This window comes from Castor canadensis, chromosome X (assembly GCF_047511655.1).
Source record: "Castor canadensis chromosome X, mCasCan1.hap1v2, whole genome shotgun sequence".
NCBI lineage: Eukaryota > Metazoa > Chordata > Mammalia > Rodentia > Castoridae > Castor > Castor canadensis.
In genome coordinates, this window is record NC_133405.1 from 99,910,340 (window position 1) to 99,937,077 (window position 26,738).

The window sequence follows — 26,738 nt, forward strand, 5'->3', positions numbered from 1 at the left end:
GACCTCCAGTCTAATGTTTTGTTTGGGGAGAGAGAGGCGAATAGTTACTGTCGCTTGTGTATATGTGTACACTGCCGGTGTGGGAGTAGGCTAAGGGCTCTAGCTAGCTGTCCACCTTACTTTGCACCCTCCTTGTCTTGGGACAGAGACCTGGATGCTGACCTCTAGCTGGCTCCTTTCCCACCCAGCCTGTGGATAGAGACTCTGGATTGAGCAGCTTAACCCTACCCTTCCAGTCAGGCATGGGAGTCTTTACTAGGTCCACTTAGGCAAAGGGTTTCTTGGGGGCTCATTTTTTTGCCTATAGACATTTTATAGCTACAATAAAATGGTTCTTTTCTCCACTGAATTGCTTTTGCACCTTTGTCAAAATCAGGCGCGCCTATTTGTTTTGGGCTTCTTGTGTGGGGAAGTTTCTGATGTCTCTATTCTGTGGGGTAGCTGCCACCTGTAATCCTAGCCAGGTGAGCTGGCCCAGGCAAAAAGTTGTGAGTCCTGACGGAGTGGCTCAGGTTGTAAAGTGCCTGCCTAGTAAGCATGAGGCAGTGAGTTCAAATCCCAGAACAGCCAAAAACAAATTATGAGTCCTCATCTCAATCAATTATCAGCTTTGGGTGGACTAGCATCTCAGGTACTTCGGAAGCATAGATGGCAAGATCTCGGTCCAGGTCAGACCACGCACATCTGCCAGATCACATTTGAAAAATACCTAATGGAAAAAGGGTTGGGTGGGATGTGTAGCTCAAGTGGTAGAACATGTGCTTGGTAAACGCAAGGCCCCTGCTTCAAACCCTAATATCACATAAATAAATAAATACCAGTTAACACCTGTGTGTTTACCTTCTTTCTTCTTTTTTGTTATTTGCTCTTTCTCTTTAATTAGCATTTATTAATTGTACAGTAGAGGGTTTTATGGTGCTATTTCTATACATTTATGACTGTATATGAATGTACTTTGATTAATTGTGATTTTGTATCTTGTGACTTGCTGAACTCACCTTTGAGTTCTAGGAGTGTCATGGTGGTTCTCTGGAATTGGCTATGTAGGAAATTGTGTTGTTTGTGAATAAGGATAGTTTCATTTACCTCCTTGCCAAGCTTATGCCTTTTATTTCATGTTCTTGCCTTATTATTATGCTGGCTACAGCATTTAGAACTATGTTGAATGAGAGTGAGGAGATTGGGCATGCCTTCTAGGTTCCACTGTTAGTTAGGGGAAGCATTCCATCGGGCACCAGTAATTATGATGTTAAGAGCAGGTTTTGTAGATGCCCTTTATCAAGTTGAGAAAGTACTTCTCTATTCATTGTTTGCTGAGAGTTTTTTTTTTAATTATAAATTGTAAGGTACTGCCGATTAAAGACCATGCCACGTGTGGAAAGGAAAGATTTATTGGGATCCGGACCTCAGAACTGTCACTCTTGGGTTCAGAGTGCAGTGGCTTGGCTGAAAATGGGTAGTGGGCTTTATAGGAGGGGCCAAGCCATGGGGGAGGGAGAGAGTTTCTGGTCTGATTATCTGTGATCACCAGATGGAACAGGTCGACATGCCTGGCTAGTTGAGTAACTGGAAGTTTCTGAGGTGTTTTTTAAGCCAAGAAACAATCAAGGGAGTTGGGCAAGCAGTCATAAATCAGGGGTTCTGGTTTCAGTGCTAGCCTCAGGACCTTCCGCCTGCCCCAAGAATGCCAGGGACCTAACATAAATGACTTCTAAATTTTGTCAAATGTGACACAATCATATGATTTTTCATTTGTGAGACTCTACTGAGAGAAGATTCTAGGAAGCCTGTCCCTGGTGTCATCTGGACTTGGCTCTACCTGAGTTTTCCCTTTGCCATGGCCATGACCTCATGCTGCATTCTCATCCTTCTTTCCCTGAATCATTGAGTCTGGACATAGTTTGAGGACCCGTGACACAGAAGTTTTCCTTCCGCTCGTGTATTTTAGAATAAATCGTGATTGTGTAAAATTGGTTTTAAATCTTCAAATATGGAGTAGAAAGAATTCTCCAGTGACACCATGTCGATCCACAGCTTTCTTTGTTAAAGTCTTTTTAAATGTCAAATCCATTTCTAATAGTTTTTGGAGTATTCAGGTGGTAAATACAATATTGGTTGAGTTTTGGTAGTTTGCGGTTTCATGGAATCAATCAATTTCATCTAGTTGTCACATTTATATTCATAGTGCTTTTCATAGAATTTCTGTATTTTCCTTTCAATGTTGCAGCATCTGCATTATGATTGATCCCCGTGTCATATGTGACATTATGTGACTTCTCTTTCTTCTCCCTCTTTTTATCTTAGTCTTGCTGTTGGTTTATAAAATGTATTTCTCTGTTTTTCAGAAACAGATTTACGTTTCATTGTTTTTAATCTATTGTTTTCCTAGTTTCATTTCCTTTGATTTCTGCTCTTTATTATTTCCTTCCTTCTTTGAATTTGTTTTGCTTTTCTTCCTCTAGTCCATTAAGATAGGAGCTTATATGATTAATTACACACCTTCCTATTTTTGTGTTGTATGCCTTTTGTGCCATAAATTCTCCTGATTGCACAACTATGTCCTGAAAATTTAATATGTGATGTTTTCATTTTCATTCAGTTCCTGTATTTAAAAAAAATCCCCTTGTGACTCTTTTTTACCCTATTTATTAATCAGAAGTGTGTTGTATAGTTTTCAAGGTTGTAGAGATTTTCCTGTCAGGTTTGTAATTGATTTCTTATTTAATTCTATTATGATAGAGAACATATTCTGTTATTCTTTTTAATTTATTAAAATTTGTGTTATGACCCAGAAAATGGACTGTTGTGGTTGCTGTTACACATGTATTTGAAAAGAATGCGAGTCTTGCTGTTGTTGGGTAGAATGTCCTATAAATTAGATCCTGTTGCTTCAGGTATAGTGGGTTTGATCATCTTACTTTCATTCTATATAGTAGTTCTGTCGCTGAGAGGAGGGTATTGAAGTCTCCAGATGTAATTGTGGATTGTTTTCTTTCAGTTCGAAGAGATTTTACTCTATGTAGTTTGAAGCTTAGTTAATGTTACATTCACATAGAGGATTTCTGTATCTTCTTGGTGAGTTGACCCATTTATCATTATATAATAACCCTCTTTGTCCTTGGTGATTTTATTTCCTTTGAGGTTGATGTGATGTTTATGTACAGCTGCTCCTGCTTTTAAAAATTAAATTAATTTTTGTGTAGTATATCTTTTTCTGTGCTTTTATTCTTTAGCTACCTGTGTTATTGTACAAGAATGGACTTTCTTTTTTTTTTTTTTTAATTAATTACCCTTCCTTTCCCTGGATGACTTCAGGCTAGTTCTTTTTTTTTATGATTTTTTTTCATTTTTCTTTTATTATTCATATGTGCAAACAAGGCTTGGTTCATTTCTCCCCCCTGCCCCCACCCCCTCCCTTACCACCCACTCCGCCTCCTCCCTCTCCCCCTCCTCAATACCCAGCAGAAACTATTTTGCCCTTATTTCTAATTTTGTTGTAGAGAGAGTATTAGCAATAATAGGAAGGAACAAGGGTTTTTGCTGGTTGAGATAAGGATAGCTATACAGGGCATTGACTCACATTGATTTCCTGTGCGTGGGTGTTACCTTCTAGGTTAATTCTTTTTGATCTAACCTTTTCTCTAGTACCTGTTCCCCTTTTCCTATTGGCCTCAGTTGCTTTAAGGTATCTGCTTTAGTTTCTCTGCGTTAAGGGCAACAAATGCTAGCTAGTTTTTTAGGTGTCTTACCTATCCTCACCCCTCCCTTGTGTGCTCTCGCTTTTATCATGTGCTCATAGAGAATGGACTTTCTTACAGGCAGAATATATTGCTTTTGTAGGAATTTATTTTGTGAATATCATTTAATTCATTTATTTATTCCATTTAACCTAAATATAATTATTGGGTTAAGTCTAACATTTTATTTTTTACTTTCTGTCTGTTTCCTCTGTTTCTTATTTCCATTTTCCTTTTCTCGCCTCACTATGGGGGCTTGAACATTTTTTAGAATTCCATTTTTACTTACCTAGTGTTTTTGTGTTCACTTTACATAGTTTTCTTAGTGTTTTTTTTTCTTTTTGGCTATATTAGGGTTTGAACACAGGGCCTCATGCTTGCCAGGCAGGCATTCTACCACTTGAACCACTCCACCTGCCCATTTGTGTGTGTGTGTGTATTGGGCATTTTGAGATAGGGTCTCAACTTTTTGCCTGGGTGATCATCCTTATCTCTGTCTCCTGAGTAGCTAAGATTACAGGAGTAAGCCACTGGCACTCAGCCTTAATATCCATTCTTAATATTTGTTCTAGGTTTTAAAATATATATGTGTAACTTATTAAAGTCTATGGTTGTCAGCATTTATCAGTTCAGTAAAGTGCAGAGATCTTATTTTCATCCATGTCCTTTTACCCTCCTACTTTTCTAATGTGAATAGCCTATGTATTACTTCTACATAGATTGAACCCAATACAAGCTGGTATCATAATTTTTGCTTCAGCAATCCAAATCCCAACCTGTGTCTCAAAACACATGAGAAATGGATAGTCCATTATTTTTGTCCTGAGTTTTACATATTTCACTGGTTTCTATCCCTTCTTGAGTTGCACACCTCCTGGTATCTTTTTCTTCTTTTTCATTTTTATTAGGATACATTCATTGTACGGGAGTGATTCATTGTGACAATTCTGAATAGGCTTACATTATAAATTGGTCTTTTCCTTCTTGTTCGTAAATCTTCCTTTAGTCATTCATCAACGGTACATCAGCTAGTGAAGTGTTTATAAATTTTCTCTCATCTGAATACATCTTTATTTCCCCTAAATTCCTGCAGTATATTTCCCCTGAACATGGAACTCAGAGTTGACACTTATTTTCTTTCATCATTTGTAAAAACGTACCACTTTCGTCGGCACAGTTGCACAGGTCTGAAATCCTAGCTATTCAGGAGGCAGAGATCGGGAAGATCGAGGTTGGAGGCCAGCCTGAGTAGAAAGATCCTAAGACCCCAGATCACCAGTGACTGAGTGTGGTGATGCACACCTGTCATCCCAGCTATGTGAGGATTGTAAATACATGGATCCTGGTTAAGGCAGTCATGGGCATTAATGTAAGATTCTATCTCCAGAATAACCAAAGCAAAAGGGGTTGGGGGTATGGCTCAAGTAGTGGAATGTCTGTCTACGCAGCATGAGGCCCAGAGTTCAACCACCAGTACCCACAAAAAATAATAATTAGAAAAAGAATAGAAAAATGTATCACTTCTTCCCAGCCTTTCTCTTATGTTTTCTATTTCTATGTTTTCTCTAAAAATGTTACAGTTTTGTATTTCAAAGTCCTTAGAATGAAATTTACTAAAAATTGTTTGAAATGGGGTGAAAGAGTGAGGGGGGCTAAGGGAGTATAATTGAAGGGGGTGATCTTGTTCAAAATACACCATTTGCGTCTGTGGCATTATCACAATGAAACTCCATTGTACTATTAAGGTACGCTAATGAAAAATAGCCAATGTTTCACTTCTTTTTTGTAGGATAGATAGAATGATTAAATCTGTTTTTATTTTGAAAACTTTTTATCAACATAAATTAACTGTACAAAGGTGTTTCATTATGATATTTATATATATCCACGTAATGTATTTTCATCACATTCACCCCATCTAAATTGCTCTTTCTTAACCCTCAACTGTTCCCCATTTTTAAAGTTTTCAGTGGAATTCATTTTGCTCTTTTCATACATACATAAAATGTACTTCCATCTATGATTCATCTTGAATTAATTTTGTAATAAATTTGAACCAAAGTATTCATATTTTTGCCTATAGACATTTGATGGCTGAAATAAAATGGTTCTTTCCTTCCTTGTATTCCTTATGCCCCTTTGCTTTGTCAAAATCAGTCGACCATATTTGCGTGGGGGCACTTGTGTGAGGCAGTTTCTGGTCTCTCTATTCTGTTCTATTATCTATGTGTCTTTCCCTCTCTGGATGCCAGTCTTTTTTTTATTGTTTTATTATTCATATGTGCATACAAGGCTTGGGTCATTTCTCCCCCCCTGCCCCCACTCCCTCCCTTACCACCCACTCCGCCCCCTCCCTCTCCCTGGATACCAGTCTTGATTGCTGTTGCTATGTAAAATGCCTTAACCCCAGGTAGAACAACTCCACCCACTGTATTCTTCTTTTTCAAAATTGTTTTATCCATTCAAGGTAATTTGCCTTTCAATATCAATTTTGCAATGATTTCATTCTATATCTACAAAACCCTTGCTGGAATTCTGAGAGGAATCTCATCAAATCTGTGTATCAGTTTGGGGAGAACTGATATTCACTGCATTGTCTTGTAATCCATGAACAGAAAATGTCCATATCTGCATTTATTTAGGTCTTCATCAACTTCTACATCAGCACTTTGGAATTGTCAGCACACACATACTATGCAAATTTTTAACAGCATACACCTAAGTACTCTGTTTCTTCATAGTGATTGTAAGTGTATTGTATTTTCAATTTAAGCTTCTACATTCATTGTCCAGTGTTAGTGCATATCACTGCAATTAATGAACTGGGTGCTGTCACAACCTAGCTATTTGTGTGCTGGAGAGACAGACCCAATTTCAATAAAAAAAGGTGGGTGCAGTGTCATGCACCTGTCATACCAGCTACATGAGAAGCATAAATAGGTGGCCTGTCCAAGACAGCCCAGGAAGAATGGAGGACCCTATTCAAAAAAATGCCTAAAGGTAAAAGATCTTGGTGGCATGTGGCACAAGTGGTAGAGTGCCTACTTGCCAAGGGTAAGGCCTGAGTTCAAACTCCAGTAATGCAAAAAATAAAATAAAATAAAATAAAAAAGAAAGGTGATTAATGCCTGTGCATTGATCTATTTTCTTCCCTTTTGTCACTTTTTTTCAATAGTATTTATTAATTGTACAGTAGGGTTTCATGGCAATATTTCCTTACATGCGTATAATGAAATTTGATCAATTTTGTGATTGTCTTGCAATTTTGTGATTGACTTGAACTCATCGTTAGTTCTAGAAGACTTTTGGTAGATTCTGTGGAATGTTCTATGTACAAAATTGTGTTGTTTGTGAGCAGGGATAGTTTTATTTCCTCCTTTCCCATCCTATGTCTTTTATTTCCTTTTCTTTATTGTGCTTCTTACAACCTTCAGAACTATACTGAATGAGAATGGTGAGACTGGATATCCTTCCTTTGTCTCAATCTTAGAGGTAACCCGTCTATCTTTCACTGGTAAATATGATTTCAACTGTAAGTTTTTTGTTGATACCCTTTATCAGGTTGAGAAAGTAGTCCTCTATTCATAGTTTGCCCTGAGGGTTTTTTTAATCATAAATGAATGCAGAATTTTGTTAAATGTGACATGATCATGTGATTTTTCTCCTTTATTGTGTGAGTATGTCAGTTTACATGGACTGAATGTTGAGTTTTGAACCACCCTTGTGGAGACCTCAAGTCTCCTGATTTCTACGCTGTACGCAAAAGAGTTAACACAGCAGTACAGACTGCTGTACTTTGAAAGGCCTGACTGCAAGCCATGTCTTTGTTTGGGTTGTACCATTTCCTTCTTGTTTGGAGAAATCCTTTTAGTCATTCCTAAGTGGTACAACTGCTAGTGAAACATAAAATATCAGTCATCTGAAGATGCTTTTATTTCCCTTTCCTGAATGATATTTTCCCTGAACATGGCATTCAGATGTGATAATTCTTTTCTTTCCTCATTTGAAAATCATACCACTTCTGTTCTCTCTGGTTTCAGATGAGTAATCTGCAATCACTTAAATCATTGTTTTTCTATAGGTGATGCATGTTTTTCTCTCTAGTTGTCTTCCAGTGTTTTTTCCTTTATCTTTAGTTTTCAGAACTTCTATGTGATTTGTTGTCCTGTGATTTTTGTTTGTTTGTTTTTTGACCTAGTTTTTGGGGCTGCAGTTCCAATGACAATTTAGTTTTAAGATCCTGGTGGTGTTATTCTGCTCTGGTTTGTTTGTGTGCTACTCAGAAGCCACACTGAAATCCTACATGGTGTTTTCTTCAGTTTTCAGACCTGTGGGCATGGTGAGGTAGGAAGACTGATGTTTGGGTGAGACAGGTGTCTTTCCAGACTTCTCATGCACATTTCAGGAGTCCCTTTCTCCAGTCCCTGTTCTCTGAGGTCTTTCCCTCACTCTAAATGGGAGGATGAGAGGCACCAGCTGCCACTGGTAGACAGAGTAAAAGTCCTGGCTTCTCACTCAGTGTCCACTGGCATGGCAACTAAGGTGAGAGGGGAGTCCCTGTCTGCATCCTTTGCTGGTACCTGGTCAGGAGGGAGTGACACATGTCCTGACACATGTCCCACTGGCTCTCTTCTGACACCACTGGCTGGAGGGAAAGGGGCTCCCAGCTGCCTGCCTTGTGGCAGGGGTCCTGAGAGCTAATCCCCACTTGGCCCTTGAATTGTGCCAGCAAAGGTATGGGAGGGATGAAAAGTGCTTCTTTGGCTGTCTGGTGCCACCGGATGGGAACAGACTTAATGTGATAACTCTGACTGCCTGCTGGTGCTCTCAGGGATGGTGTTCTCGGCTCCTCACTGGGCATCCATTGATGCTGCCAGCTGGGAAAATTCCCCTGTCACTGCTGCCTGGTGGGATTGGGATCCTGCTTGCACTTGGCTAATGCCTCCAGACAGCAGGGGAGGAAAGTACTTCCAGGGCTGCCTGGTTCCTCTGGGACTCTAGCTCCCATTCTCAGCTGGTGCTCCCTAGGACAAGGATGCCTTTCCCCCAGCTGACTGCAGCCACGAAAATGGGACAGATGTTCTAGATTCTACTTAGTTTGAGTCCAGCCTGGGCAAATAGTACTCAAGACACCCATCTCCAAGATAACCAGAGCAAAATGGACGGGAGGTGTGGCTCAAGTGGTATAGTGCCTACTTTGTTAATCCTGAGTTCAAACTCCAGTCCCCCAACAAAGATAAACAACAAATAAGGATAAACATAAATAGTATAATTGTACTTGGGTGTGGTGGCTCACACCTGTAATCCTAGTTACTTGGGATATGGAGATCAGGGCTCAAAGTTGCAGCCACCCTAGGCAAAAAGTTAGCAAGTTCCAATCTCATCCAATAAGCTAGCATGGTTTCATGCACCTGTTTTCACAGCTACGTGGGAGTCATAGGTAGAAGCATTGAAGGTTGGGCTAGACTGGGCGATAATGCAAGATCCTTTATAAGTATTTTTGTAAAGACAGGCATTCTCCCCCCTGCCCAGAATTTGCTATAGCATTCATATTACTTTGTTGTATTTCTATTTCATTTTAGTTTTTAATCAGCATACATTAATATTATGAGGGGATTTTATTATGAACACTCTATGTGTGCATACAGTGTACCTTGAAAAATCTTACCCCCTCCATTATACTAGCATTCCCCTTGTCCCTCTTTCCCCCTCTTTCCAATAGTTTTTGTTGACCAACAAAACTACTTAACCATATCTGGAGCCTTTTTTGCTTTGGGTTATTTTTCAGATAGGGTCTCACTCTTCTTTTTGTTCAGGAGTGGCCTCAGACCACATTCCTCTTACCTATGCCTCCCACATAGTTAGGATAATAGGCGTGTGCCACCATACCCAGTTTATTGGTTGAGTTTGGGGGGTCTCAATAACTTTTTACCTGGGCAGGCCTCAAACTATGACCCTTACGATCTCTGCCTCTGGAGTAGCTGGGATTACAGGTGTGAACCAGTGTGACCAACTAATCTTTTAAGTAATAAACAAATCAATGCCTCTAACCTCAAGCCCAAAGTGGAAGTTTCAAAAAGCCATTTTCAGGTAGCAACTGATTCTAAATATGTATTTTATTCCTTCCTCTCTAACTTGGATATCAGCAAATGCACAAAATAATGAAGTCTTCATATTTCTTAATGCTTTATGCAAGGACCTACTTTGTCCTGTTGATGTAGCTAGGTGTAGGGTGTAATAAGCCAGGATCCTCAAGTTTTTCTTTAGCTGAGCTGGATTTTCCTCCTTTCCCAGTCTTTTGCTCATAGAGAACAGAGGTATTTTTAGTTTAGTTTAGTTTTGTTGATTGCTCTAATTGGAGAGTCCACGTTTTAGGCTTCTTGAGCACACAGTCTGAGATATGTGGAGGATAATTTTTTTTTCATTTTTCTTTTATTATTCATATGTGCATACAAGGCTTGGTTCATTTCTCCCCCCTGCCCCCACCCCCTCCCTTACCACCCACTCCGCCCCCTCCCTCTCCCCCCCCAATACCCAGCAGAAACTATTTTGCCCTTATTTCTAATTTTGTTGTAGAGAGAGTATAAGCAATAATAGGAAGGAACAAGGGTTTTTGCTGGTTGAGATAAGGATAGCTATACAGGGCATTGACTCACATTGATTTCCTGTGCGTGGGTGTTACCTTCTAGGTTAATTCTTTTTGATCTAACCTTTTCTCTAGTACCTGTTCCCCTTTTCCTATTGGCCTCAGTTGCTTTAAGGTATCTGCTTTAGTTTCTCTGCGTTAAGGGCAACAAATGCTAGCTAGTTTTTTAGGTGTCTTACCTATTGTGGAGGATAATTTAATAAAAACATTTTTTGGCTGGATGCCAGTGGCTCATGTCTATAATTCTAGCTACTCAGGAGGCAGAGATCAGGAAGATCACAGTTTGAGGCCAGCCTGGGCAAATAGTTCTAGAGCCCCTATCTTGAAAAACCCCATCACAAAAAGGGCTGGTGGAGTGGCTCAAGGTGTAGGCCCTGAGTTCAAGCCCCAGTCTGCAAAAAAAGATGGTGGAACTGGGGTTTGAACTCAGGCTTCACATTTTGCTTGAGCCTACCTGTAGTCCATTTTGCTATGGTTATTTGGAGATGGCATTTTCGGAACTATTTGGTTGGGCTGGCCATTAACTACAATCCTTTCATTCTCATCCTGCCAAGTAGGTAGGATTACAGGTGTGAGCCATCAGCATGTGGAAGATAAAAAGAAAAGCCTCGGCATTCACCCAAGTGACATTCATCAAGTCCTGAGGTCTCTCTGCTGTCCACATTTTCTTCTTTCTACCTTCAAGTGTCCCCTTGTGATGGACTTTTGTATTATTTGCAGGGATTTTAGTTGTACATTGCAGGGAAGAGCAAGGAGAACTGTGTCTATGATATCTTGTGGGAAACTGGAAGTTACCTCCTATTTTAAAATAAATTAGTGAAATAATGAAGATATTTTTCTGGTTCAGCTGGAGAACAGAATTTAATATTGAGAGTCATGACTTTAGTTTGCACTTTAAAGACAAAATTAATTTTCCTTTTTCATTTATAAAACGGGATTAGTAATGCTAGGAGTTTGGAGAGACACTTTCAAAAGGCATTGGGGATGGTTTATCTGTCTTGTCAAGCCAGTTGGTTGATGAAATTCGATACAAGACCTTTAAACTGCTTGTGATGTCATACTTGCCACTACTGTGCTCAGGGACAAAAGTGAAAAGATCAGGGAAATATAGAGAGTTAGATGATCACTCTTGGTGAGACCTCCCTTCATGTTTTTCCTTTCTCTCTCCTCTCTTTCTTGACCATCACGCCACAAATTTCACAAAATAAAAAATCAGTAACAGCCTCCATTTTACTTAAGCAAGGGAAATACCTACTTTCCAGGGGTGTCCATCTGTCTATGCAGTGTGGTATGTATGTTAATCCATAGACAAATGGTCTGGAGGAATACATACCTAAGTGATAATGGTAATTACCAGTGGGGAGGAGGGATTGAAGAGGATTTCAGATTTATCTACTATTTTTTCCCAGGGGAAATAACACTCTATTATTTGTGTAGTTAACAATTCATAATAAAACAAAAACAACCTGTGCATGTGTCAAGATACGAGTCTTATTGTGAAAATAATTTAAGCTATGCTCCTTTTTTGTTAGTAAAAAGGAGTTTATAGTCGTGAAACCTGATGTCACCAACCATTTGTTTAGAATTTTACCACCATGACTCACAAGAACATTTCCAGATAAAATTGGGGAAATCACTGATTATAAAAAAGCCATTGTAAACACAGCAGTTTGATCTGTATTCAAGTTTGAAATGATGGCATGTACAAATGGTCTTCATATGTGTGAAGGGTCACACATGAAATGTTCCCCACAGTCTCATATTTTGAAGGCTTGGTCCCCAGCTGGTGGTGCTATTTTTGGAGGTGCTGGAAACATTAGGAAGTGGGGCCTAGTAAGAGGAAGTAGGTTACTGGGGGGCCAGCCTTTGGGGGAGGAATCTTGTTCCCAGCCCCTTGTTCTCTCTCATCTTCCCGTGTGCCATGTTGTGCGCAGCCTCAGCCATATGTTTCCTCTGCCATGATGCTATGCCTCGCAGTGGGTCCAGAATCACCCATCGGACCAGAGCCAGGTGTGTGGGCTTTTGCTTAGCCTGTATTACTGAAAGCCTCTCGTGGACAATTGTAATTATGTATCCACACTGGGGTGGGCAGTGCTCTTAGGGATGTCACTGGTCATAGGGAAGTGCCCAGCTTCTTTGCTTCTACCTCAGCCTCCTGACTGCTGGGATTACAGATGTGTTCCACTATACCCAATTAGAATAGAACTTTTACCTCACACAACTTGACTTGTTAAATTCATCTAATAATGTAAAACCAATTCTCTTTCATATACCTCTTAATGTGGCTGACAAAGACACAGAAAATAGAGCACAAATCAACTAAAATTGCTAGAGAAAAAGTAAAAAAAAAAAGAAGAAAGAAAAAAGTAAGGGAGAAAAGAGGAAACACTCAGCATCAATGACTCATGTCTTTAATCCCAACTACTCAGGATATGGAGTACTACTCAGGAGGCTCGAGGTTGGAGGCCAGCCTGGGCAAATTTAGCAGGATCCAATCTCGACCAATAAGCTGGCATGTTGGCACACACCTGTCATCCCAGCTACATGTGAAGCATAGGTAGGAGGACTGCAGGCACAAGCTAGCCTGGGGTAAATTGTGAGACCCTATCTGAAAAATTGCCTAATGCAAAAAGGGCTCGTGGCATGGCTTAAGTGGTAGTGTACCTGCATAGCAAGAGTGAGGCCCTGAGTTCAAAGCCTTATACAACCAAAAGTAAAAACTACACAAAAACTCACTATAATTTTCAATAAAATTTATGGAGTTCAAAAGTTCCCGAGGACACAGAACATATAAACATATAACAGAAATTACACAGTGTAAAAGGTATATGGAAGAAAACCCAAATGACTATTTAAGAAAATTGCATCTACTTTTGTAAAGGCAGACAGTCCCCCCATGGATTTGCCAAAACATTCTTTCTGCATTTCTTTTTTTTTTCATTTATTCTTTTGGTATTCCTGGGATTAGAACTCAGTTTCTTGTGCTTTCTAGGGAAGTTCTCTAACACTTGTGCCATATGTATAGGGTTTTTTGGGGGCAGCTTCAGACCACCATCCTTTTACCACTTACTCGGTCCATTCTTTCTGTCTAGAATGCAGTCACAATGTTTAGAGCTATGAAAGGTATCATACTGCCAATAAAGGACACATATGTTTGCGATGGGAGGGTAGGAAGATAGAAAGAGCCTTATACTTTGAACACACTGTGGCTGCTGGACTGACAACCTCAAGACATGAGTTAAACAACATGCAGCATGTTCCTGATTTTTGTACTCTGTTAACAGTCCTCTGTACCCTTCTATCCTTTCCCCACAGTGTTCAGCCCACGATAGAGTTGCAGTGAGCTACTGATTTGTGTCATTAGTATCCCAGAGTCTCCTCAAAAAATTCATATTTCCACTGGGTGCTGGGGGCTCACGCCTGTAATCCTTGCTATTTGGAAGGCCGAAATCAGGATGGTGCAGGTTCAAAGCCAGCCCAGGGAAATAGTTCAGGAGACCCTATCTCCAAAGTAGGCAGAGGAAAAGTGGACTGGAGGTATTGCTCAAGTGGTAGAGGGCCTGCTTTGCAAACACAAAGTCCTGAGTTCAAACCTCAGTGCAGCAAAAAGAAATGCATGTTTTCATTCATCCAACTACTTTTTACCTCACTTAGTCAAATGTTGGCAAGAGGAGATGCTTACAGACATCTTGGTATATGTCCACAGAGAGGGTGGAAAAATAAATCACATAAAAATACTTCTAGCTTTTATATGACTAGAGAGGAGAACTATCACTGAAGCTAGTATTGTTTGCTTTATTTCATAGAATGCTCAAAATAACTGCAGAACAGGGAGGATCCTCACAAAAGAGGAAACTGAAAGGTGTCCTTTGCCACCTGAGCCAAATGCTCTGGTCTCAGCTATGTTGTCCTTTGCTACATCCTTCCTGACCTTAGAACAAAAATAGGACCATGAGTTCAAGAGTGCCCTTACAACCCTAACATTCTCACCTCTTCCCATCCTTCTTCAGCTGCTTGGGAGGGCCTAAGACTGCAATTATGGTGCTAGACCAGTTAGCATGACATTAACATTCTCCTTACTCTATGGATTTCTAGTAATTTTTGTCAAAAGAAAACCCAAGAAGTTTTGAATAGCTGCTCAAATACAAATAATGCTGATTTCCCAGCTTAGCAATTATAATGATTGCATGTTTGACATTTGATATTAACTCATGTTCTTTTTCAATAATTGCAGTTAATATCTAGAAGGATAAAAACTGAGGAATAAAGCTAAAGGACTCAAGACATTATCTTGCACCATGATGAGGGCTGAGGAGAAGAAGGGTTAAGGAAGGGTAGGGAATGAGGAGCTAGCCAAGGACACTAAGTACCTGGCCAAACAAGCAGTACTCAGTGAATTCACAGATGGCTGACAACTACATTCAACAGCACAGGAACCGTGCTGTGGAGACATTTTTTTTAATTCGTTTATTCATATGTGCATACATTGTTTGGTCCATTTCTTTCCCCTATCCCCCACCCCCTCCCAATCCCCCACCCCCTCCCTCTCCCCCCACCCCCTTGCTTCCAGGCAGAATCTGTTCTGCCCTTATCTCTAATTTTATTGAAGAGAGAGTATAAGCAATAATAAGAAAGACAAAGAGTTTTTGCTAGTTGAGATAAGGATAGCTATATAAAGAGATTCCTAGCATTGCTTCCATGCACAAGTGTGTTACATCCCAAGTTGATTCATCTTTAAGTGACCTCTTCACTAGAACCTGATCCCCTTCTCATATTGACCTCAGTTGCTTTAAGGTTTCTGTATTAGTTCCTCTGCAGTGGGGACATCAAATACTACCATGTTTTGAGTTTCTTACCTATCCCCATACCTCCCATATGTGCTCTCCCCTTATCATGTGACCCAAATTAGACCACATTGCTGTATTTGCCCTTGATCTAAAGTCCGCATATGAGGGAGAACATACAATTTTTGGTCTTCTCAGCCTGGCTAACTTCGCTCAGAATGATGTTCTCCAGTTCCATCCATGTACTTGCAAATGATAAGATTTCATTCTTCTTCATGGCTGCATAAAATTCCATTGTGTATAAATACCACATTTTCTTAATCCATTCGTCAGTAGTGGGGCATCTTGGCTATTTCCATAACTTGGCTATTGTGAATAGTGCTGCAATAAATATGGGTGTGCAGGTGCCTCTGGAGTAACCTGTGTCGCATTCCTTTGGGTATATCCCCAGGAGTGGGATTGCTGGTTCAGATGGCAGATCTATGTTTAGATATTTAAGAAGCCTCCAAATTTTTTTCCACAGTGGATGCGCTTGCTTGCATTCCCACCAGCATTGTATGAGGGTTCCTTTTTCCCCACATCTTCACCACCACCTGTTGTTAGTGGTGTTGCTAATGATGGTTATTCTAACAGGGGTGAGGTGGAATCTTAGTGTGGTTTTGATTTGCATTTCCTTTATGGCTAGAGATGGTGAGCATTTTTTCATGAGTTTTTTGGCCATTTGAATTTCTTCTTTTGATAAACTTCTGTTTAGTTCAGTTGCCCATTCTTTATTGGTTCATTGATTTTGGGAGAGTTTAGTTTTTTGAGTTCCCTGTTTTTCTGGTTATCAGTCCTTTGTCTGATGTATAGCTGGCAAATATTTTCTACTACTCTATCTGTGGTCTCTTCAGTTTAGAGACCATTTCTTTTGTTGTGCAGAAGCTTTTTAGTTTTATGAAGTGCAATTTGTCCATACTTTCTCTTAGTTGCTGAGCTGCTGGGATTCTTTTGAGGAAGTCCTTGCCTAAACCTATTAATTCCAGAATGTTTCCTGCTCTTTCCTGTACCAACTTCAGAGTTTTGGATCTGATATGAAGGTCCTTGATCCATTTTGAGTTGATACTAGTATAGGGTGATATACATGGATCTAGTTTCAGTTTTTTGCAGACTGCTAACCAGTTTTCCCAGCAGTTTTTGTTGAAGAGGCTGCTATTTCTCCATTGTATATTTTTAGCTCCTTTGTCAAAGATAAGTTGCTTATAGTTGTGTGGCTTCATATCTGGATCCTCTATTCTGTTCCACTGGTCTTCATGTCTGTTTTTGTGCCAGTACCATGCTGTTTTTATTGTTATTGCTTTGTAATATAGTTTGAAGTCAGGTATTGTGATACCTCCTGCATTGTTCTTTTGACTGAGTATTGCCTTGGCTATTCCTGGCCTCTTGTGTTTCCATATAAATTTAACAGTAGATTTTTCAATCTCTTTAATGAATGTCATTGGAATTTTGATGGGAATTGCATTAAACATGTAGATTACTTTTGGGAGTATTGACATTTTTACTATGTTGATTCTACCAATCCATGAACATGGGAGATCTCTCCACTTTCTATAGTCTTCCTCAATCTCTTTCTTCAGAAGTGTATAGTTTTCCTTGTAGAGGTCTTTCACATCTTTTGTTAGGTTTACACCTAGGTATTTGATTTTTTTTTTTGAGGCTATTGTAAATGGAATTGTTTTCATACATTCTTTTTCAGTTTGCTCATTGTTAGTGTATAGAAATGCTAATGATTTTTCTATGTCTAGGTTAATTCTTGATCTAACCTTTTCTCTAGTTCCTGGTCCCCTTCTCCTATTGGCCTCAGTTGGTTTAAAGTATCTTCTTTAGTTTCTCTGCGTTGAGGGCAACAAGTGCTATCTAGTTTTTTGGATGTCTTACCTATCCTCATACCTCCCTTGTGTGCTCTCGCTTTATCATGTGATTGAAGTCCAGTCCCCTTGTTGTGTTTGCCCTTGATCTAATGTTCGCATATGAGGGAGAACATACGATTTTGATCTTTTGTGTCAGGCTAACCTCACTCAGAATTATGTTCTCCAGTTCCATCCATTTACCTGTGAATGATATTTTTTTATATATTTATTTTTGGAGGTTCTGGGGTTTGAACTCAGGGCCTCAAATTTGCCAGGAAGGCACTCTTACCTGTTGAGCCACTCCGCCAGCACCACTGATGTTCTTAAAACTTCCAGGTATCTCAGAGTTGGTAGTTATTATGTCAACTAAAAATAAAAAGAAGCTTCATATTGTAGAATTTTTCTTATTCCAAATCCAATCCAGAAGAATACCTGAAGGGAAAATAAAGTCTGACCTAGTACAATGAAGCACTGGATTGTGAATTATTCAATCAAAAATATTTACTAAAAATAGATATTGTGGGCCTTCTCTCCTCCCAGGTATATAAGGTTTTCTAGCCTTGGTTCTAGAGTTTGGGGCACAGGATGAGTTTCTCAAACTCATATGCACATGAGTCATGTGAATATGTAATAGATGCTTAAACAACAGATCTGGAGTGGGGTTTGAGTTTCTGACCATTTCCACATAGGCTCTCTGGCTCTCCCCTCTAATCTTAGCTATTAGGGCGATGCAGATTTGTAGGATACTGTTTTGAGGTCAACATGGGCAAAAAGGTTGCCAGACCCCATCTCACTCAATAAAAAGCCTGGCTTGGTTATGCACCTGTCATCTTAGCTAGATGGGGAGTGTAAATACGAGGACCCCTGTCCAGGCTGCCTGGGCATAAATGCCAGACCATTAGAAAAATGCCTAAAGCCAAAAGGGCTGAAGTGTGGGTGGCCCAAGTTGTAGAATACTTGCCTGGCAAACACTGCTGCAAGTATAAACCCCAGTATTGAAAAAAAAGGCAATACCATTGTGTTGATATTTTTAAAAATATGTTTTGTTATTGATTGTTTCTTTTTAAATCAGCATATAGTAGTTGTGCAGTGGGATTTCATTGTTATAATTCCATACCTGTATATTACTTACTTTGATCAGTTGTGTATTAATCTTGTATCTTGCTGAATTTACTTGTTTAGTTTTGCATTTTTTGTGGCAGCAGGGTTGGATTTCAGGTCCTCACCCTTGCTAGGCAAGGGTTCTATCATGTGGACCATGTCAAGCAGTAAAAAGCTGGGCATGCTGTGGGGTGCCAGTCAACCAAGCTACATAGGGAGCATGATTAGGAGGATCAAGTTACAAGGCCAGCAAGTCATAAATGCCAGGCCACCTTTGAAAAATATTGTGGCTCAACTGGTATTTTCCTTGCTAGGGAAGCCAAGGCCCCAAACTCAAACTTCTTTGCTGCCCCAAGCCCCAAAACACTTAATTATGCCTGAGTTTTGATATTTTCCTTTTTTTTGTTAGTATGTATTAATTGTACAGTGAGGGATTCATTCCAATAATTAATGCAAATGATGTACTTTGATCAATTGCATGTGCATAATGTGTTTGCATAAATGTGGATTATCCTTTCAAAAGAATGCAAGTCCCTCAATTTACATAGTGGTCCTGTCTGCTGTACTTTGAAAGGGCTTATTGCAAGGCAAGGTTTTGGTTTTTTTTTTAAATTTAATTACCTTTGCATATTTTGGTTGTATTTTTTTTTTGTCGTGCTGGGATTTGAACTCAGGGCCTACACCTTGAGCCACTCCACCGGCTCTTTTTTTGTGAAGGGTTTTTTCCAGACCGGGTCTCACGAACTATTTGCCAGGGCTGGCTTCAAACCATGATGCTCCTGATGTCTGCCTTCTGAGTAGCTAGGATTATAGGCGTGAGCCACCTGTGCCCAGCTGTATTGGGTTTTTTACAGTCCCATAGATCTGATGTTAAAATGTAGCCCATCCTGCTGTTAAGAATTAATGTCTGTGTAGTATATCTTTTCTAAGCCTTTTTCTTAGGTATATATTATTGTATTTGAAGACAGTTTTTGTAGATAGCAAATAGTGGATTTTTTAAGAAGTTATTTTGTGAATATCTTTCATTTCTTTAGACCCTTATGCTACTTGTGATTATTGGTCATGGCACTAAACTTTTTATGATTTGCTTTTTGTTTCCTGTGGTTCTCATTCCCATTTTCATGTTCTTGCCTTGCTGTGAGGATCTTGATATTTTTTTAGGATTGTGTTTTCTCTATGTCCTTTTGCCCACCTACTTTTCACATGTAAATTTACTACTACTTCTTCTATACAGATTGAACTGAATACAAGCTGGTATCAGATTTGCCTCAACAATCTACCATGATTATCAAAATGCATGCTAAATGGATAGTGTATTCTTTTTCTCCTTGGTTTTGCATATTTCATTTTATTCCCTCCTTTCTAAATTTCCATGCCTTCTTCTGGTATAATTCCCTTCTTGGTTGGAGAGCTTCTTTTCATCATTATTTCATGGTATGTCTATAGTGAAATGTTTATAAATATTCTCTCATCTGAATATATCTTTTTCACCCCAACAATGCTGGAAAATTTTCCTGAACATGGAATTCAGAGTTGAAAGCTGTTTTCTTCCATCATTTGAAAAATGTACTATTTTTGCCAGGCAAAGTGGCTCACATCTGTAATCCTAGCTATTTTGGAGGTGGAGATCAGCAGACTTCTGGTTGAAAGTCAGCCTGGTGAGAAGATTTGTGAGACCCCCATCTCAATCCCCCTTATCCCAGCTACACGGTTAGAATGGATGGGAGGATCATGATTCAAATCAGCCTGCTCATAAAGAAGACACCCTATTGTAAAAGTAACCAATGCAAAAAAGGCTCATGGTGGGGCTCAAGCCCAATTCCTAGAGTTCAACCCCAAGGACCAAGAAAAAATAATATTAATAATAAAACAATTAGAAAGCAAAAGAAAAATGTATCACTTCCTTTCAGCCTTTCTCTAATGTTTTCTCCTTTGTCTTATGTTTTCTTCTGAAAATGTTATAGTTTTATATTTCAAATTTAAGAAGTTCTAATGAAACTACCAACAGTATTTGAAAATAGTGGAGGAGGGAGGTGTGTAAGGGAATATAATAGAGAGCATGGAGTTGTTCAAAGTACACTGTACGAATCTATAGCATTATCAAAATGAAACCCCCTTGTACTCTTAATGTACAAAACTTAATGCATCAAAATTGTATATCAATTTGGAAAAACCTGATATCTTTACCATATTTTCTTCTAATCCACAATATCTATATCTCCGTTTACTGTCATTTTTCTTGACTTCTTGATCATCACTTTGGAATTTTCAGTGTACACATCCTGTACATATTTTCTCACGTATGCACATAAGTATTCCATTTCTTTGGAGTGATCAAGAGTGATACTGTGTTGTCAATTTCAGCTTCTATGTTCATTTTTTGTTCTTGGTACATAGAAATGAAGCTAAAGAACCTGGCATGGTAGTTCACAGTTTCAGATCTTCAGCTTTCTTCCTTGTTGAGGAAAAGAGAGGATGTCCTCTGAGCTCTCTTAGTACCCAAATCTCTGGTACTTAGGATTTTGTCTGCAGTTCTGTTATGTTTACTCACATGTCCCCTCAGGGCCCTGGCTTGCCCAGGCTTCATCTTGGGGACTGTGCTCTGGATTATGGAAGCTGCTGGTGTGAGGTGGGGCAGTTCCAGGTGTGTGAGGTAGTCGCGGGTTGGTTGTGAGCTCTCTTAACACAGCTAGTGGGTTAGGACCCACTCTGCTACTTTAGCAGCCTGTGCTTTTCCTTGATCAGGGAGTTTAATGGCTGCCCTGGATTATCTACAAGATTTTTTTCTCCCTTTTCCACCTAGGCCTCAAGTTTCATGTTTTATTTAGAGTAGAGATGAAAAGTTCCTGTCACTTGTGTATATGTGTACACTGCTGGGTTGAGCAGTAGGTTAAGTGCTCTAACTAGCCGGCCAGCTCAACTCCATGCCTTTCTTGTTGTGGGATAGAGACCCGGATGCTGAGTTCTGCACAGCTAACCTGTTTGCTTCCTGTCCCACCTTTGGATAGAGATGCTGGGTTGAGTAGCTTCTCCTGCCCCCACTTAGCAGGTCTGGAATTCTTTAATCGGTTTGCTTAGCCAAAGGTTTCCTTGCAGGTTCATATTTTTGCATACAGACATTTTGATAGCTCTAGTATGCCTTATAGTATAAATTTTGGATTGAGATTATTCTGTATCTACAAAAAACCTTACTTGAATTCTGTAGATAATTTAATCAAACCTGTAGATAAATTTTGAGAGAATTGATATATTCACAATATTGTCTTCTAATCACAAGCGTGATATGTCTGTACTTTCATTCATTTTGGTCTTTTTTGACTTCCTCATTAGCACTTTGAATTTTTAGCTTACACATTCTGTACATGTTTTATTATGTGTATACTAAAGTATTCCAGTTCTTTAGTGTCATTGTAAGTGACATTCAGCTTCTACACTCATTATTCATTATTATTACATACAAATGCAATTAGTAAGTCAGGTGTGGTAGCTTTTACCTGTAATTTTAGCTACTTGGGAGGTGGAGATCTGGAAATCACTCGAGGACAACCTGGGCTAAAAATTCCCAAGCCCCATCTCAATGAATGATTTAGCATAGTGTCACGCACTTGTCATTTCAAGTATGTGGGCATCTTAATAGAAGGATGGAGTTTCTGGACAGCCTAGACACAAAGGCGAGATGCTATCATAAAATAACCAGAGCAATAAGGCATGGGGACATGGCTCAAGTGGTAGAGTGCCTGCCTAGGAATCACAAGGCCCTGAGTTCAAACCCCTGTAAAGAAAATTAATACAGAGAAAACAAAAAAAAAAATCTACCACTTCTTTTTGCCTTTCACTGATGTTTTATTCTGTGTCTTATTTTCCTTCTAAAAATCTTATAGTTTTATACCTCAAGTTTATGTCTTTTTAATGAAACCCACCAAACACAATTTGAAAGGAGGTTGGAGGGAAGGGTCTAAGACAATATAACTCAAGGGGTGAACTTGTTCAAAGAACTCTGTATGAATCTATTACCTTATCTCAAGGAAATCCCCTTGTACTATTAATGAATACTAATAAAAATATAGTAAAAACAGTAAGTCCATGATTTGGTTTGATTTTTTTTAGCATATTGTTGTCCTGAGGGTACATTGTGACATTTACAAAAGTGCTTACAATATATCTTAGTTAAATTTACCTCCTCCATCATTCTCCTTTATCCCCCCTTCCATCAGCTCAATATTATGAGATAGAATGATTTAATCTGATGTTAAAACATTTTAGCAGCATAAATTAATCATGGAAAGGGGATTCATTTTCATATTCAAATATGTACATATAATTTATTTTGATGAAATTCACCCCACTTAAATTAAATTGCTCTTTTTAAGCCTCCTCCCCTTCCCATTTTTAAACAGTTTTCAGTTAGATTGTTGTTCTCATTTTCATACCCATAAAAAGTACTAGGATCTGTGATTCACTTCAGATTAATTTTTGTAGTAATTTTGACCCTAAGGGAGAGGTTCATATTTTTACCTATAAATACCTGAAGGTTCAAACCCTATTGAAATACTTCACCTTTGTCAAAATCAGTTGGGCACACTTGTGTGGGGCTGTCTGTAGGCTCTCTGTTCTGTTCTAATAATCTATGTGTCTTTCCCTCTGAGGGTAGCTGCCTTGATTACTGTAGCTATGTAAGAAGCCTGAACACTGGGTATTAGCAACTACACCAACTTCATTCTCCTTTCTCATAATTACTTTAGTCATTCAGGTAATTTGTCTTTCAATGTCAATTTTAGAGTGAGCTTATTCTGTATGTACAAAAAGCTTGCTGGAAAAATGACAGGAATTGCATCAAACCTGTAGACCAATTTGGAGAAAACAGATGTCTTCACTGCATTGTCTTCTAATCCATGAACACATTATCTCCATATCTCCATTTATTTTCATCTTTCTTGACTTTTTCATCATTAGTTTGGAATTTTCAGCATACACATACTGTACATATTTTCTCACGTGTGCACCTAAGTATTCCATTTCTTTGGAGTGATTGACAGTGATATTGTGTTTTCAATTTCTGCCTCTACAGTCTGGCGAGGTAGTTCTCATCTGTAATCCTAGCTACTCAATAGTCATAGGTAGGAGGATTGTGGTTCGTGGCCAGCCAGGGAGAAGTATTTGCAAGATCTGTATTAATTATAAAGATGGACTCAGTTCTGTGTACATGTTATTACAGCTTCATAGGGAGCATAAATAAGCAGATCACAGTCCATTCCTGGCCCAGCATAATTGACACCTCTATATTGCCAGATCCTATTAAGATCCTAAAAGGGTATCTTTCAGGATTGAGGGTGTGTGGCTCAAGTGGTAGAACACCTGCATGGCATTTTCAAGGCCCCTACTTCAAACCTTAGTATAGGAGGGAGGGAGGGAGGGAGGAAAGGAGAGAGAGAGAGAAGAGAAGAGAAGGAAGAGAAGAGAAGAGGAGAGAGAGAGAGAGAGAGAATAAGTTAGGTAATTCATGCCTGTGTGTCGATCAGATTTCTATTCTTTTGTTATTGGTTTTTCTTTTTTATTCTTTTATTTTTCATTATGCTGGGAATTGAACCCATGGCTTTGTGCATGCTAGGCAAGAACTCTACCACTGAGCTATACCCCAGCAAAGTTTTTCTTTTTTATTTGCATTTATTCGTTGTAAGGCAGAGGTTTCATTGAGATATTTATGTACATGTATATAATATACTTTGATCAATTGTGGGTTGATTTTGTATCTTGTAACCTGCTGAACTCACTTCTTGATTTTAGGAGTGTTGTGTTGGTTCTGTGGAATGTTAGATGTAGAAATCGTATTGTTTGTGAATAGGGGTAATTTTATCTCCTCCTTTCCAATCTTATGCCTTTTTTTCCTTTTCATACCTTATTGTGCTGGTTAGAGTATTCAGGACTATGCTGAATCAGAGTGATGAAAGTGGGAAACACCCTTTGTCCCTATCTTAGGGGGAAACTTTCTTTTTTTTTTTTCATTTTTCTTTTATTATTCATATGTGCATACAAGGCTTGGTTCATTTCTCCCCCCTGCCCCCACCCCCTCCCTTACCACCCACTCCACCCCCTCCCGCTTCCCCCCTCAATACCCAGCAGAAACTATTTTGCCCTTATTTCTAATTTTGTTGTAGAGAGAGTATAAGCAATAATAGGAAGGAACAAGGGGTTTTGCTGGTTGAGATAAGGATAGCTATACAGGGCATTGACTCACATTGATTTCCTGTGCGTGGGTGTTACCTTCTAGGTTAATTCTTTTTGATCTAACCTTTTCTCTAGTTCCTGGTCCCCTTTTCCTATTGGCCTCAGTTGCTTTAAGGTATCTGCTTTAGTTTCTCTGCGTTAAGGGCAACAAATGCTAGCTAGTTTTTTAGGTGTCTTACCTATCCTCACCCCTCCCTTGTGTGCTCTCGCTTTTATCCTGTGCTCATAGTCCAATCCCCTTGTTGTGTTTGCCCTTGATCTAATGTCCACATATGAGGGAGAACATACGATTTTTGGTTTTTTGGGCCAGGCTAACCTCACTCAGAATGATGTTCTCCAATTCCATCCATTTACCAGCGAATGATAACATTTCGTTCTTCTTCATGGCTGCATAAAATTCCATTGTGTATAGCTACCACATTTTCTTAATCCATTCGTCAGTGGTGGGACATCTTGGCTGTTTCCATAACTTGGCTGTTGTGAATAGTACCGCAATAAACATGGATGTGCAGGTGCCTCTGGAGTAACAGTCTTTTGGGTATATCCCCAAGAGTGGTATTGCTGGATCAAATGGTAGATCGATGTCCAGCTTTTTAAGTAGCCTCCAGATTTTTTTCCAGAGTGGTTGTACTAGTCTACATTCCCACCAACAGTGTAAGAGGGTTCCTTTTTCAGGGGGAAGCTTTCTATGTCTCACGGGTAATATGATGTTAGCTGGAGGCTTTGTGTAGACGTTCTTTATCAAGTTGAGAAAGTTCTCCTCTATTCATCATTTGCTACAAGTTTTTATTTTCATAAAAGAATGATGAATTTTGTTAAATGTTACATGATATGATTTTTTATTTTTTTAATTCTTTAAATTATCATTATTATTGTACTGGAGGTACATTGTGTCATTTAAAAAAATGCTTATAATATATCCTAGTTAAATTCATTCCCTCCATCATTCTCCTTTAGCCTCCTATTGCTAGAACAGTTTAAACAGGTCTCATTTTCCATTTTCATACATGAGTATATATTTCAACCATATTCACCCTCATAACACTTTCCTTATATCCTCCCCTCTCCCCCTGGTACCAACCCCCAGAAAGGACCTGGTTTGTGTTCCTGTGCTCTGTTTTTGAGAAAAAAAGATATCCATACAAAGAGTTTCATTATGACATTTCCATATATATATATATATATATATATATATATATATATATATTTGTGTTTCAAAATGGTTCTTTCCCATTTTTCTCCTTTCTACCTTAGTCCTTTTCTTATGGTGAGTTCAACATATTTCAAAATTCTAGTCATTCTGTATAGAAAGTTCATCACCCATATTCATCTTGATATTTTTCTTTTGCCTGAGGATATGGGACTTTCCAATGATTTAATACTGATTTTTGAATCAAATTTGCATAGCTGGAAGAAAACCCACATGGAAATGGTAAACTTTGATGGATTCTGTATCAGCAATATTTTGTTGCAAATTTTTTGTCAAAGTTCGTGAAAGGTAAAAGTCTAGTTTTAAGGCTATGGTGGTGTTTGTGTCTGGTATTTGTATCAGGATACTACTAGCCTCCTAAAATGTGTTGTGAAGCTGTTCAAAAAAAAGAATAAGCTAACAGAGCATCAGTGTGTATGTAAGAATTTAATGTTAAGGAGAGTTCTCCACTTCCACAACTGATGCCTTGATGTGCATAATGTGTTTTTACATATGTGTTTAATCCTGTGAGAGGACCTCAAGTCTCCTGAGTTGCATATGGTGCATAAAAGAGTTAACATAGCAAGCCTGACTGTGATACTGTTAGAAATATCTTTAAGATGTTGGGGTGTCACAAGAGAGAAGACACTACTCAGAAGTTAGTAGGCAAGGCAAAATTTACTTCTGCAGAAGGGTGCACACCAGGAAGTCTGGGAAGTATGCACACCTGGTGGGAAGCCCGCAGGGCTTTTATCTGATGCCATGCTGTCCCTTTTCTGCCCTGGATTGGGCAGGTTTTGGGCTCACAGTCTATGCAGTTGGCTAATTAGAAAGGGGCTAGGTTAGGATGGGGCTTTGGGAACAAAGAAGTTTAAAAGTTAAGAGAAGCAATAACTGTTTTTGATTATCAGATCCAGAACCAGGGCATCTAGCATAATTCTTGCCCCACTGAGGATAGCAACCCTTTATTCTTAATAAAAACTTCTATTACGTTAAGCTGAGCCCATGAAGCGAGCAAATGGGAAGCGAGTTAGTGAGACTAACATTTGTAACAGCAGTGATTACTGATTAAATCCTTTGACAGAAAAGACCCAACCTAAGTTGATTCTCAAAGTACTTTGAAAGGCTGGACATTAAGGCAGGTCTTAGTTTATTTGCTTATTTATT